The sequence below is a fragment of the Schistocerca serialis genome, chromosome 4 (assembly GCF_023864345.2).
Source record: "Schistocerca serialis cubense isolate TAMUIC-IGC-003099 chromosome 4, iqSchSeri2.2, whole genome shotgun sequence".
Taxonomy (NCBI): Eukaryota; Metazoa; Arthropoda; class Insecta; order Orthoptera; family Acrididae; genus Schistocerca; species Schistocerca serialis.
In genome coordinates, this window is record NC_064641.1 from 285,117,935 (window position 1) to 285,132,234 (window position 14,300).

Here is a 14,300-nt window from a genome sequence, read left to right on the forward strand (position 1 = left end):
TTAAGGAGATTGGTCTGTGATTTTGCGGGTCCGTTCTTTTACCCTTCTTATATCATGGAGTCACCTGGGCTTTTTTCCAGTCGCTTGGGGCTTTGTGTTGGACGAGAAATTCACGATACATGAATGCTAGGATCAATTTCCCAATCCAAGGGCAAAAAGTAGCCTGAACTTCAGTATGTTCCTTTGCCCTCTTTGACAAGGCCGTTGACAACGAAGGTGACTTTTTATGCCATAAGTCTTCGGTCGCCATTGCTGATGAGTTTTGTTCAAAATTTAAGCACCGGCTTTGAATGTGCGTGGGACCTAGAACATTTCGGCTATGGTCATATACTGTACATTACCATTTTATCAGAGGGACTATATAAAAGGTATAAAAGGACAGTGCGTAGGTGGAGTGTCATTTGTACTCGGATGATTTAAGAGAAAACTGTCCGACGTGATGGCCACATGACAGGAATTAAAGGATTGGTAGTTGGAACCAGACGCATGGGACATTCCATTTCGGAAATCGTTAGCGAATTCAGTATTCCGAGATCCACATTGTCGAAATTGTGCTGAGGATACCAAATTTCACGCATTACTTTTCGCAATGGACAACGCAGTGGCCGACGGCCTTCACTTAACGTTCGAGAGCAGCAGCGTTTGTGTAGATTTGTCAGTGCTAACAGACAAGCAACACTGCATGAAATGACCGCAGAAATTAATGTGTGACGTATGACGAAAGTATCCTTTAGGAAAATGTGGCAAAATTTGGCGTTAACGTGCTGTGGCAACAGACGACTGACGCGAGCGTCTTTGCTAACAGCACGACATCACCTGCAGTGCCTCTCCTGGCCCGTGATCGTATCGGTTGGACCCTAGACTACTGGAAAACCGTGGCCTTGTCAGATGAGTCCAGATTTCAATTGGCTAGAGCTTATGGTAGGGTTCAAGTGTGGCACAGGCCCCACGAAGCCATGGACCCAAGTTGTTAACGAGACAGTGTGCAAACTGGTGGTGATTCCATAATGGTGTGACCCGTGTTTGCATGGAATGGACTGGGTCCTCTGCTCCAACTATACGTGGTTGTGGTCAGCTCCCTGGAGACCATTTGCAGCCATTCGTGGACTTCAACTATCGATGACAATGTGCTATGTCACAGGGCCACAGTTGTTCATGATTGGTTTGAAAAACATTCTGGACAATTCGATAGAATGACTTGGCCACCAAGGTCGCACGACACGAATCACATCAGTTACGTATGGGACGTAATGGAGAGGTTAGTGCCTGCACAGGATCCTGCACCGGGAACACTTTCACAATCATGCGCCGCTATAGAGGCAGCATGGCTCAGTATTTTTGCGGGGGCCTTCCAACGACCTGTGGAGTCGATGCCATGTCGAGTTGCTGCAGTACACAGGGCAAAACGAGGTTCGACACGATATTAGGGGGCAATCTATGGCTTTTGTCACCTCACTGTATACACTATTACTAGCTGAAAATTACTGCAGAGCTCAGCTGGTCTTTCTCCTCTCTGATTCCTACTGCCAAGCTCGTCTTCTCCCGTAACCCTTTCTTCTGTTGCTGCCCGTACAGCCGCATTCCAATCCCACGACTATTAGACTTTCGTCTCCCTTTACCTACTGAACTGTCCGATTATTATCCTCATATATTTCCTCTGTCTATTCATCTTCAGTTTGCGATGCCAGCATATATATCCGAACTGTTATTGTCGGTGTTGGTTTGTTGATGATTCTATGAAAACAACCGTATCACTCAACTTTTCACAGTATCTCACTCTCTGCCGTACCTTCCTATTCATAACGAATTCTACTCCTGTTGTACTACTTTCTGTCGCTGTTGATATTACCCTATATTGACCAGAAACCCTTGTCTTCTTTCCTCTACACTTCACTGATCCCTCATTTATCTAGACGGAGCCTTAGCATTTCCCTTTTCAGAATTTTTAGCTTCCCTATCAAGTTCAGGCTTTTGACATTCCACGCACCGATTCGTAGAACGGCACCCTTTCGTTGGTTCTTAAATTTTTTTCTCATGGTCACTTACCTCTTGGCAGTACCCTTCCGGAGATCCAAATGGGGAACTAATCGAAAATCTTTTGCAAATGGAGAGATCATCATGATACAATTTCAGTTGCAGGCCACATGTCTCGTGATACACACTATTTGTCTTTAATTCGTTGGTTCCCATTGCTCTCAACATCCTCATGCCGTTAATCATTGCTGATTCTTTCGCCTTCTGGGGGCAGTTTTTCACTCCAAGGGCTAAAGAGTGCCCTGAACCTCTGTCCATTTCTCCGCCCTATTTGACAAAGCCATTGGCAGAACGAGGGTCACTTCTCATTACGGAAGTCTTATGGCCGCCATTGCTGATGATTTTTTAATCAAAATTTAAGGAGTTGAGAGGTTCGAATGCGGGACTCAGGACGTTTTAATTACTAGCCAAAGTCGCTGCACCTAGACCACGGGCTTACATAGACATAATGGTTAACTTCATTGGTTACTTACTATCTAGAAAGGAACACTGTCAGGTTAAGAAGCACCTACATCGCATAGGGATGAGAATAAGAGGGGATGAAATTGAAGCATAGCTTAGGATCACTTGGAGCATTTTCATCCGAAATTGTTGGGTACATGTCTTATTGGTCGTACTGCGTAAAAATAATGTGGGCGTAGTATTCCCCACTATCACTAGGGCTGGCGGTGTGGATGAGAAGAGATGGCGTAAAAATATTCGAAAACAACCTGTTGGTATTTACTCCGTATTTAACTGACTTGGGAAACTTGTGTAAAGAACGCTGCAGTGAGCCAGTAATTTTGTCAACGTGTTACGGGACCCGAGACCAAGGCACATGACTGAATACCACAGATAAAGTTAGCATCTTCTCTAGAATCGTATGGTGTAAAACAGCAGAGAATGATTCACATCTGTTCAATATCTCCTTCTAAGCCTCTGTATCGGTTTCAACCAAACTTAGTACACATAATACAGAAATACTATGGGAGTAAAAATCACCAATGTCCCATTGGAGTAGGGGTGGGGGTGATAGCGGGGTGATGGACAAAGAAGGGGGGAAGAAGGTGGGGAGGAGGAGGTGAGGAGGAGGAAGTGGACCCAGAGGAGGGGGGGAGGACAGTGGGAGGAGAGCTGAGGACAGAGACAGAGGAGGAAGGGGGAGACGGACTAATCAAATATGGGAATAAGTTAATTTTAGGTTTATCAGCTAGCTGTAAATAATTCATCACTGATGAAACCAATACTGGTTACTGAAACTACGCCAGCAGATTTCGCGGGATAATTGGCGTCTATTTCCATGCGTTTGACATTGTAGATTTTTCACCGTGAGGCTCCCTCGTGAATGAATTCTTGACATTCAACTCGCTCTGTTCGTCCATACCATCCATAGCTCCGTATTCAATAAGAAGTGAAGTTCTGATGATGAAGCAGTCTCTTCAAAATGTAGATTGCCGCAAGGTAAACGCCATTGAAAGGGCAGTAGAAGGGTTTTATTATTGAGTTTTCCATTTACATTCTTGTCGCAGCCTTGCTAGCCGTAGCCATGATGGCTACCATGCGAAAAAGAAGTCCCAGGATCCGAACACAAATAATTGTTGGCATGTGGGACTTTCATTCTTATAATAGCTACACTATCTGATCAAAAGTATTCGGACACTTCTATGTAATACGGAATCGACCAGTAGATGCAACGAGACGTGGAACCGCCAGTACAAAACGAGGCGCGGAGTGTTGTGTTGTCATTAGAGAAGCAGAATGGGTCGGTGAGGAGAGCTTGGCGAGTACGAGTGTGGATCACTCACTGGATGATACCTATGCAACATATCCATCGGGAACATTCCAGTCTTCCTAAAGCTGACCAAGTCGGTTTTTGATAATGTGATTGAAGAAGTGGAAGTACAGAGGAACAATCACTGTTATCAAAGACCAAGAAGTCCTCACATACTGACGCACACGTACCGTCGAGTATTGCGAAGGGTGGTTGCAAAAAATCGCATGAAGTCTGTCAAAGGAATCACTTGTGAGTTCCACAGCGTTACCGGCAGTCCAGCTTGCACAATCACTGTGCTTAGGGAATTAAAGAAATGGCGTAAAATGGTCCAGCAGTTCCTCATACGCCACATATTTCTGTAGCCAATGCTATGCGATGCTTGAGTTGATATAAAGAGTGTTGCCACTGGAAAGTGGATGCCTGAAAACGAGTGATTTGACCTGATAGATCACAATGTACGCTGTGGCAATTCGATGTAAGTGCTTTGGTTTGGCAAATGCACAAAAAACGTTACTTGCCATTAAGTGGGGTGCAACAGTGAGGAGGAGGTGTTTTTACGGCATTGGCGATGTCTCTAGGAGTTAGGAAGTAGTATCCTTATTACGCTTAAGAAAACGCGAAGTAGCGAACGCCTGCTAGACAGGCCACCCTTTCGGCACCAAACGTGAGCGCGTGTAACGGGACATATGTGGATCTTCTTGCTAAAGGCACACATAGACATAATTACTCTACAGTTCACTCTTAAGTGTTTGGCAGGGAGTTCATGGAACCACTTTCAAACCACTAGTCGACCGTTCATTCTCGATCAGCACGTGGCAAAAATGGGCAAATAAATCTTTAAGTGCGAGTTCTGCTTTCTGTTACTTTATCACGATGTCGTATCTCCTTATGTGGCTGGATGTCAAGAAAACCTTTATTGTATTTGGAGGAGAAATTTGATGATAACAATTTCGTGAAACGATCTCGCAGCAATGAGAACTGTCTTTTTTGTTAATGATTGCCACCCCACTTCGCTTATCATATTCATGGTACTCTCTCCTCTATGTCGCCACAATGCAAAACGAACAGTCGTTGTTTGAACTTTTCGACTTGCTCCGTAATATTATCTCGCAAGGATCCCATATCTAGGCAGAGCCTCCGCATTTCCCTTTTCAGTTTTTGTACCTTCTGTTTGTAATGGTACTTGAATTACGCAACCATTACGGCATCTCAACTCGACCTCTCGATAACAGCGATATTCTACTGTGTTTCTGTTAACTACTTAACACATTCAGATTTGATTTCATTTGTGATACATCGATATGTTTATGTTGCAATGATATTATTCTTATGTGTATTCTTTCTTTTGTCACTATGATCTTTGACGTACTTGTAATTCTTGATTTTTGGGCGCGTAAGCAGTAGTTAGAGTCGGACCCTGAAAAAGTCAAGTCTTGGACGTTATGTTGGAAAGACGCATAACGTAGTCAGCTTATAAAATGTGAACTTTAACAGTGAAGAAGATGTTTTCAAGTATGTTTTGTATTGTGAAGTGATGTTTTGTGCGTTACATGCTATCGCAACAAAAGTAATAAAAAAGAAGTGTAACTTAAATTCAGAGTGCTGATTTTTTTTTTTTTTACATCACTATTGTGCTAACTTTGAAAGGTTTAATCTTCAAGGATGGTTTGTGAAGCGCATCTACAAAACTTTTGAATATAACAGAATAAAACCTAGGCCTTTTTGCATCCGAGCTTGGAATCATCACCACCTAGATTTTCGACGATTGAGCCATGGTTTTACAACGAGACCAGCGTTGGAAACACGAAAAGATGAGTGCCTAATTTATTCATTATTACATGAAATGTCTTTAATAACTGTGCTCTAATGACACCTTCCACATAATAACTTTGTTGTTGCCCGAAAATGCAGTATTTAGTAGCGTGAGCAACGCCACAATCATTAAATTTTGACCTTTGTTGTGGTAGGGTTGTTGGATGTTGCAGCATAAGCTTCAGGCAGTCCTTTACAACCAGGCAGGGAATATACGAGTATGTGCCAACAACCGACGTAATTCTGCAGTAAGAGGCTGCAACGTTGCTTGTGCAGTAGCGTGCGGTGCCGCTTTGTGTCGTCAGTGGCTGACTGGGTTGCCACGTGCTATGGCACAGCTCAGAGTTTCCACAGCCGACTGTGTGACGGGAGCCTGCCTTCCGTCATAACACGCTCAGCCGGAAAGAGTACAAATGATCCCGGCTCAGCCGGTAGCAGCACTCCTTCAGTGTGGTGCATTTGATCGGTACAGTCTCCACGCCCTTCATTGGTATAATGTACGACTCAACTAGTCCAGCCTAACAGAACAGCGTCAGAAATTAGGCGAAGCCGCTGAGCTAAGAGCCGTCAGCTGTTTCCGGGCTTTGAATTGGATCAGTTAAGACGAAGCCGTCCAGTTTACATCTGCATCTACATTTCTCCGCAAGCAGACTGACGGTGTGCGACGAAGGGTGTTCCTGGTACCATTAACTCATCTCCTCTTCCCTGCCCCAATCGCGAATAGCGCAAGGGAAGAATGATTGTTAGTAAGTTTCTCCATTTGCTCTAGTTTCTCTAATTTTCTCATCATGGTCATTTCGCAATGCCTATGTGGGAAGAACTAATGTATTGTTCGACTATGCACAAGAACTCTCTTGTAGCGTCTGCCGAAGGAGTTCGTTGGGCATCTCTGTAACGCTCTCGCACCGATCATACGATCCTGTGACTAAAGGCGTCGCTATTGATGGATCTTCTCTATCTCTTTTATCAGTCCTACCTGGTAAGGGCCGCAGACTGATGAACAAGAATTGGTCGAAAAAGCGCCTTCTCAGCTACTTCTTTCGTGGATGAGTTACATTTCTTTAAGATTCTTTCTATGAATTTGTCTGGCATCTACTTTTCATACAATTTGTTTTACATAGCCATTTCACTTAACGTCGCTCAGCATAGTTACTACTATATATTTTAAACAAATTTTTCATTAATAATGAAGTCGTACAGTGGTGACTTTCTTTTCCTATGTATGTCCAATGTGTTACAGTAATTTACGTTCGAGTCAACTGCCAGAGCCCGTGCGATTCATCAGTCATCTGTAGGCCCTTTGCAAATCGATACCGTGTTCTGGCGTTGCCACTTTCTTATAGACAACTGCATCATCTGCGAACAGTCTTAAAGAGATTCCAACGCTTTCGATAAAATCATTTATATAAATTGTAAACAGTAAAGGTACTCCATAAATTATCTTTACATCTGCTGATTTTTTTCGGTTAACAGCGACGCGATGAGTGTTATCCGTACGAAAGTTTTGAACGTAGTCGAAAATCTGGTCTGATACTCGGCAAGGTCGTACTTTTTACACTAAACGGCAGTGCGGGACTTCTCGAAGTCGAGGAACATGGCATCCACCTAAGCGCCGTTGCTTATAGCGCTATGGATCTCAGTTTCGCAAGGTCTCTGTCTGCAGAATCCATGTTCATTACATAGAGGAGATTTTCGTTCTCCAAAAACTTCATAATTCTTGAGCAGATAACGTGTTCCATAATTCTACAACAGACTGCCGTCAAAGATACAGGCCAATAATACTATGCATCTGTCCCGTGACCCTTCTTGAAAATGAAAATGACCTGGGCCTCTTTCTAGTCGCTGTGCACCCTTCGTTGCTTCAGACCTCTACGATAAAATGCTGTTAGAAGGGGAGCAAGTTGTTTCGCGTAATCTTTGTAAAATTTTACATGTATCTAATCTCGTCCTGACGCATTTCCACTACTAAGTGATTGTAGTTGCTTTTCTATTCAGAAATTGACTATGTCAGTATCTGTCACTTGGACGTTCCTGCAATGACTGAAAAGAGAGACCGTATTACGAACTTTGCGCTTAAATAAGTTCGGAAGACTGAATACATTATTTCTATCTTCTCTCTGTTATGTTCCGTTTCGGTGTCTGTATGGTCACTGAATGTCTAAATAGATGATTTATAACCGGTTGGTGATTTTACGTAAGGCCAAAACCTCTTAATGTTTTTAGTCAGTTCGACTGACAAAATTTTATTTTCCAAATAATTGAGCGCTTCTCTCATTTCTCACCTTATGTTCATGTTCCGTTCCTTCAGCTTTTGTTTGTCTGGTAGGTTTTGACTTCTTAATCTGTGATGAAGCTCTCTTTGTTTACACAACAGTTTTCTAATGCAGCTATTAAACCACGTTGGACCTCTCCCATCCATTAAGAATTGCTCTGAACATACTTGTCTAAGGCATCTTGAACGATGCTTTTGAATTTTTTCCATTTGGGCTACACTACTTCGTCCTCTGCACTGAATATTTGGTGTTAACTATTCAAATACTCTGCAATTTGTATCCTGTTACTCTCTCTTAGCAAAAATCTCTTCCTGCGTGTCTTAACACTCCTTGTAATAACCGTAGTCATAGATTCTATCTCAGCGTTAAGCTCAATGGCAGCTTGCTCTGATTGAACTGATTCGAGAAGTTCAGGTCCGTTTGTTGTTAGGAGATCTAAGAGGTTACATTCTTCAGTTGGTTCTCTAATTTGTTGCTCAAAGTAAGTTTCGGACAAGACATTGAGAATAATGTCATACGAATCTCTGTCTGTGGCACCAGTTTTGATAGCATGACTCTTTAAATCTGTTCCTGTCAAATTGTAATCACCCCCTATTACAACAGCGTGATCAGGAAGATTTTAAACGATGTTCTGCAAGTTCTACCTGAAGCGCTCTACAACTAGAGCTCTGGACCCATTAGAAAACCGTGATAACATCGGTAGATACCATCGAGTTCTTTACTGCAATAAATATGTTGGCACCATTGTCTACTAACCTATAAACACACGAATCTGAACTTAATATTTCATTGCTATACACTTCTGGTTTTAAATAGCTCTCTGTTACTAACGTTATCTGGGCAGTAAACGTTCCATTGCCGATTCTAGTTCTGGGATCTTTCCCTGGATGCTCCTCAAATTTATTAATAACGTATTATTCTTTTCTATATCAGATCTGCGAGGCGAGCATTCTCTGAGGACACTGTGGTGGATGTATCTTTGGTTTTGGCAGGTAATAGATATCTGAGTCCAAGGATGTGCGGTGTGGCCGGAGGTTTCTCCAACCTAAAAAAAAAAAAAAAAAAAAAAAAAAACATGTGCACGTCACATGTAGCCCGCTACCATAGTGCCAGCTTCCTGCATGTAGTGCACACTTGAACTATTGAGCGGAGACCTACAATTTTCCACTCGACAGCGGAGGTCGAAAAATTCGCACCCTATACAGTCGCAGAATAGTCTGAGCTTCTGGTTTAGACCTTTCAGTCTACTCCAAACCATAGACCTCGGGTACGATGTTACAAACAGTAAGCTGATGCCATTTCTAGATTCAACGTGGGACTGCGCTCTTTCTGCCAGTCGGCACAGCCCGTAGGCGAGGTACGCCATCGCAGCGGCCCAGCCTCGCTGCGACTTGGAGCTGACTCACGCCTTGATCAGCCAGGGCGCCTTCAACCGGCCGCTACCCTCGCATTCCGCTGCCTTGGCTTACGCCAGACACTACCCAATAGCAATGACGGGCACTTGGATTTCTGCCATAGAATACTGTACCGAAGCCATCGAGTCATAAAGAATGTTCATACCGGATAAGGATCCTTCACTCCAAGCTTATTGTTGTTCTGGAGTGCCTATCTCGCAGCTTCCCACACACGTAACATTGCAGTCAGAAGTGACTACCCAGCAACACTTGCCTATCATATTCAGACTTCCAACAGTTCACGTTTCGACACATAGAATGTTACTTATTCGTTGGTTTTTCAGACTTTTTCTAGCATCACCTCCTTATTGGCAGATACATTCCGCATGTCCTACTGGGACACTAATCCGGAATCTTTTACCAGAGAAGATACCATCATGATACTTTTACAATTAGAGGTGTCATGTCCTGTGTGTACACATTATGTATATTAGTGCCCGGGTTCGATTCCTGGCGGGGTCAGGGATTTTCTCTACCTCGTGATGGCTGGGTGTTGTGTGCTGTCCTTAGGTTAGTTAGGTTTAAGTAGTTCTAAGTTCTAGGGGACTTATGACCACAGCAGTTGAGTCCCATAGTGCTCAGAGCCATTTGAACCATTTTGAACCATGTATATTAGTGCAGTGGTTTCCACTGCCTTCTGCACCCTAATGCCGTTGATCATTGCTGATTCTGCTGCCTTTTAGGGTCAGTTTCCCAACTCAAGGACAAAAGGTAACCCTGAACTTCAGTATGTTCCTTTGCCCTCTTTGACAAGGCCGTTGACAACGAAGGTGACTTTTTATGCCATAAGTCTTCGATCGTTATTGCTGATGAGTTTTGTTCAAAAGCCGGCCGCTGTGACCGAGCAGCTCTAGGGCGCTTCAGCCCGGAACCGCGCTGCTGCTACCGTCGCAGGTTCGAATCCTGCCTCGGGCATGGATGTGTGTGCTGTCCTTAGGTTAGTTAGGTTTAACTAGTTCTAAGTCTAGGCGACTGATGATCTCAGATGTTAAGTCCCATAGTGCTTGCAGCCATTTGAACCACTTGTTCAAAATTTAAGCAGCGGCAGTGAACGTACGTTGGGCCTAGGGCGTTTCGGCTATAGTCACATACTGTACATTACCTTTATATCAGAGGGACTACAGCATATGAAACAAATAACAGTCTACTTGGGTTTGTTGGCTGGTTGGTATGGGGAAGGGGTCATCCGTTCTATCGGATTACGGAAGGATGGGGAAGGAAGGCGGACGTGCCCTTTCAGAGAAACCATCCTGGTATTTGCCTGAAGCGATTTAGGTAAATCATGGAAAACCTAAATCAGGATGGCAGGATACGGGTTTCAACCGTCGTCCTCCCGAATGCGAGCCCAGTGTGCTAACCATTGCGCCTCCTTAGTCGGTGCCTATTTGGGCCCACTCTATTTATATCTTACGTAAACAAATCTGAATATACCAGTAAACCCGCGATTCATTAAAGAATCGAACTACCATGAATAAAACAGTCCGAACGTCTGATTACCCTGCAAATGAGTTAATGTGTTAAACATTTTACGTTAAGCACTTGGCGAGAAAAAGTTAGAATAAATATGGGATTGTGTTTTAAGTTTATTGGAAGTCGCTAAGCGCTCTCATTAAACACTGGATGAGTATACTGCGAGTAATCTGCGCTCAGTTTCAAGCAAAAGCTAGTTTTTCACATATATCAATGTTTTATGACGTAGTACCTCCTGAAATGCTTGCTGTACATTCAACGGTATAGGTCGATTGTGTCTGCAAAATGTGTATCGAGTAGAGTTAGTAGTAAAGAACTAATAAGTTACGACGTTATGCCTCATGCTGAATTTTTACTCGATGAATAGCGAAAATGTACGAGGGCGTGCTAGAAAGCAATGTCTCAGAATTCCTTATTCTATTCTCAATATCGGTTGAGATATTACATGTCATGCATATCATTCGGACAGCTTTCCCATTTCGCTCATTCAAGTTGCAACCCTTTGCTGATAGAGCCCTCCGAATTGTAGCCCACAACATAGAGGTGTATGACGTAACTATGTCGGTGCGTGAGAAACACCGTGCTATAATTGAGTTTCTAACTGCAGAACACGTATCTCCAATTGAAATCCACAGAAGAATGTACGGTGATGATTGTATCGATATCAGTAATGTGCGACGCTGAGTTGAAGGAAACGGCGGTGCTAACCTCAATGTGTGTGACGGGGCTCATCTGCTGCCAAAACTTAAATAACAAATTCGATGACTTCCCTTCGATAGTGATAAAGCGGTGAGGTTGGGGCTTCGCCGACGACGTCAGACATTATACAGTGACCGTATCAACAAACTGCTCTCTCGTTGGGAGAAATGTGTTCGTTGTCGAGGTGACTATGTTGAGAAACAAACGTGTAGACATGACGAAGAAATATGTAAAATGTTGGTAACGTTTGTTTTATTCTAAAAGCTTCAAAAGATTTCACCTGACAAATTCAGAGACAATCATTTTCAGCACGCCCCTTTAGTAAGGAATAAACTTTTTTCTTTCATTATTTTGTGGGTGATGTCAAAGAGAGAAAATGTTTTAAAGTTTTGTAATGGGTAAACGTTTTTGGATGTCAATGTTTGATGAATATAGTCGGCGTAATTTGCTAGCCGTGAGAAACATTTCCTCAGTACATAAACACTGTTTCTTACTGTGTTCAGCCTGCAACATAAGATTATGTCTTTTAATGTGTAGATTATTACAGTATTTTAATTTTTTAAATTTGCGTAATGGCTGTATGAAATACTGAAAATCAATTTTTTTGTTGCCCCTGGAAGCCATTAGAAAGCAACCTGCAACTGGATCACCGCCGCGGTTTAGTCGTTTTGGTAATATCGATAGCCCGAAACACTACAGATAACACACCTGCCAAATTCTGGGAGGGACATCGAAACATATACAATATCGTGCATCCTCATAATTTCGCGGCGCGAAAATACACCTCGGCTCACTCTGAAGATGGCTGGACGGTATTCAGCCGAAATATTGGAAAAAGAAGTCAAATTTATGAGGCTGCACGCCCGGAATTTGATGGACCATATACAATACCTTCATAAATGGTTGTCTGAATTTTCCTAACTAATCGGCAATGTGGGTTGCGTCGCGTCCTTAGCCGAAAAATATTGGGTTGATGAATAAGTCTGTAGCGTTTTTCCATAAGTTTTAATAAACAAAAAGGTTACGCATAACAGAGACTTAAGTGACCAATAATATATTCTCTTTCACTATTTACAACAGTCTGCCAACGTTGGGGTAATTTTACGATTCAGCGACTGTAGAAATTACGTGGCTTTGAGACGAAGAGCTCTTCGTGCCATGTTCGGAGCGCATTTTCATCCGGAACGGAAGTCCCTTGAAGGTTGTTGGATAAAGATCAGGCGAATAAGTTGGGCGTGGAATGACTTCCCAACCCAACCGCTCTAAAGTGTTTTCCTCAGTTAACTAGAATGCGGGCGGGCGGGCACTCCACGCAGTCTTCTTGGTCGTTGTTCTCGGACTGTGTCTGCAGGACGTCTCGGTTGTTGACAATAAATGTCAGCAGTGATTGTTTCACCTCGGGGAAGCAGTACACCACAATCTTTTGTGGATGCGCGCAGGTTTTTGTACGGGAAGTGGCCTCTTCGTTTGGGCTCAGCCATTCCTTTCTTTTGCTTGCGTTAGCATAAAAACATCATTTCTAGTCGCCAGTAACGGTACAGGATAGGAATGGCCAGCGTTGCTCACTAACCAACTGATGAAGATGAAGCCGAGATGCACATGGCCACCCGCTGATTTTTGTGATTTTGCCTTAGAACATGCGGTATCCATATACCGGATATTTGAACATTCCCCATTGCATGCAATTGTCGCACGGTGGTGGAGTGATCACAATCCATCACATTTGCCAGTTCTTGAGCACACTCACGTGGATCATTATCTATTTATGTGTTTAAATGATCTTCGTCAAATCCCGAATGTCTTCCTCAACGTCGGGTGTCACTAATGTCAAAACTATCCTCCTTAAAACGAGAAAACCAATTTCTTGCCGTGCTCCATCCAATGGCATTGTCCCCATATACGGCGGAAGTGTTTCTGGCTGCCTCCGCTGCTGCCACCCTTCCACTGAACTCAAACAGAAGACTATGTCGTAAATGTTCCGATTTCTCCTCTTGGCATTCCATTTTCTAGCGCCCTCAGCTCCACTTTCTACCTCCAAATGACAAAATGATGATAAATAAACTTGAATAGCTATAGTGAACTACGAATAAAAAATGACAATCTATAAATAAACGCATAGCAGCCGTAATACCAATTTACAAAACATAAACGCTAGGAACTTATGCACCAACATACACTACTGGCCATTAAAATTGCTACACGAAGAAGAAATGCATATGATAAACGGGTATTCACTGGACAAATATATTATACTAGAACTGACATGTGATTACATTTTCACGCAATTTGGGTGCATAGATCCTGAGAAATCAGTACACAGAACAACCACCTCTGGCCGTAATAACGGCCTTGATACACCTGGGCATTGAGTCAAACAGAGCTTGGATGGCGTGTACAGGTACAGCTGCCTATGCAGCTTCAACACGATACCACAGTTCATCAAGAGAAGTGACTGACGTATTCTGACGAGCCAGTTGCTCGGCCACCATTGACCAGACTTTTTCAATTGGTGTGAGATCTGGAGAATGTGCTGGCTTTCTGTATCCAGAAAGGCCGTACAGGACCTGCAACATGCGGTCGTGCATTATCCTGCTGAAATCTAGGGTTTCGCAGGGAGCGAATGAAGGGTAGAGTATGGGTCGTAACACATCTCAAATGTAACGTCCACTGTTCAAAGTGCCGTCAATGCGAATAAGAGGTGACCGAGACGTGTAACCAATGGCACCCCATACCATCACGTCTGGTCATACGCCAGTATAGCGATGACGAATACACGCTTCCAATGTCCGTTCGCCACGATGTCGC

The 14,300-nt window shown here is 43.3% G+C and overlaps 1 protein-coding gene across 1 annotated transcript in view; it reads right to left on the minus strand.

Annotated features, from left to right (window-relative positions):
• The window catches only part of LOC126473766 (uncharacterized), a 397,370-nt gene that overhangs the window by 288,546 nt on the left and 94,524 nt on the right, over nucleotides 1–14,300 (minus strand). The gene's annotated exons all lie outside the window — the stretch shown is intronic.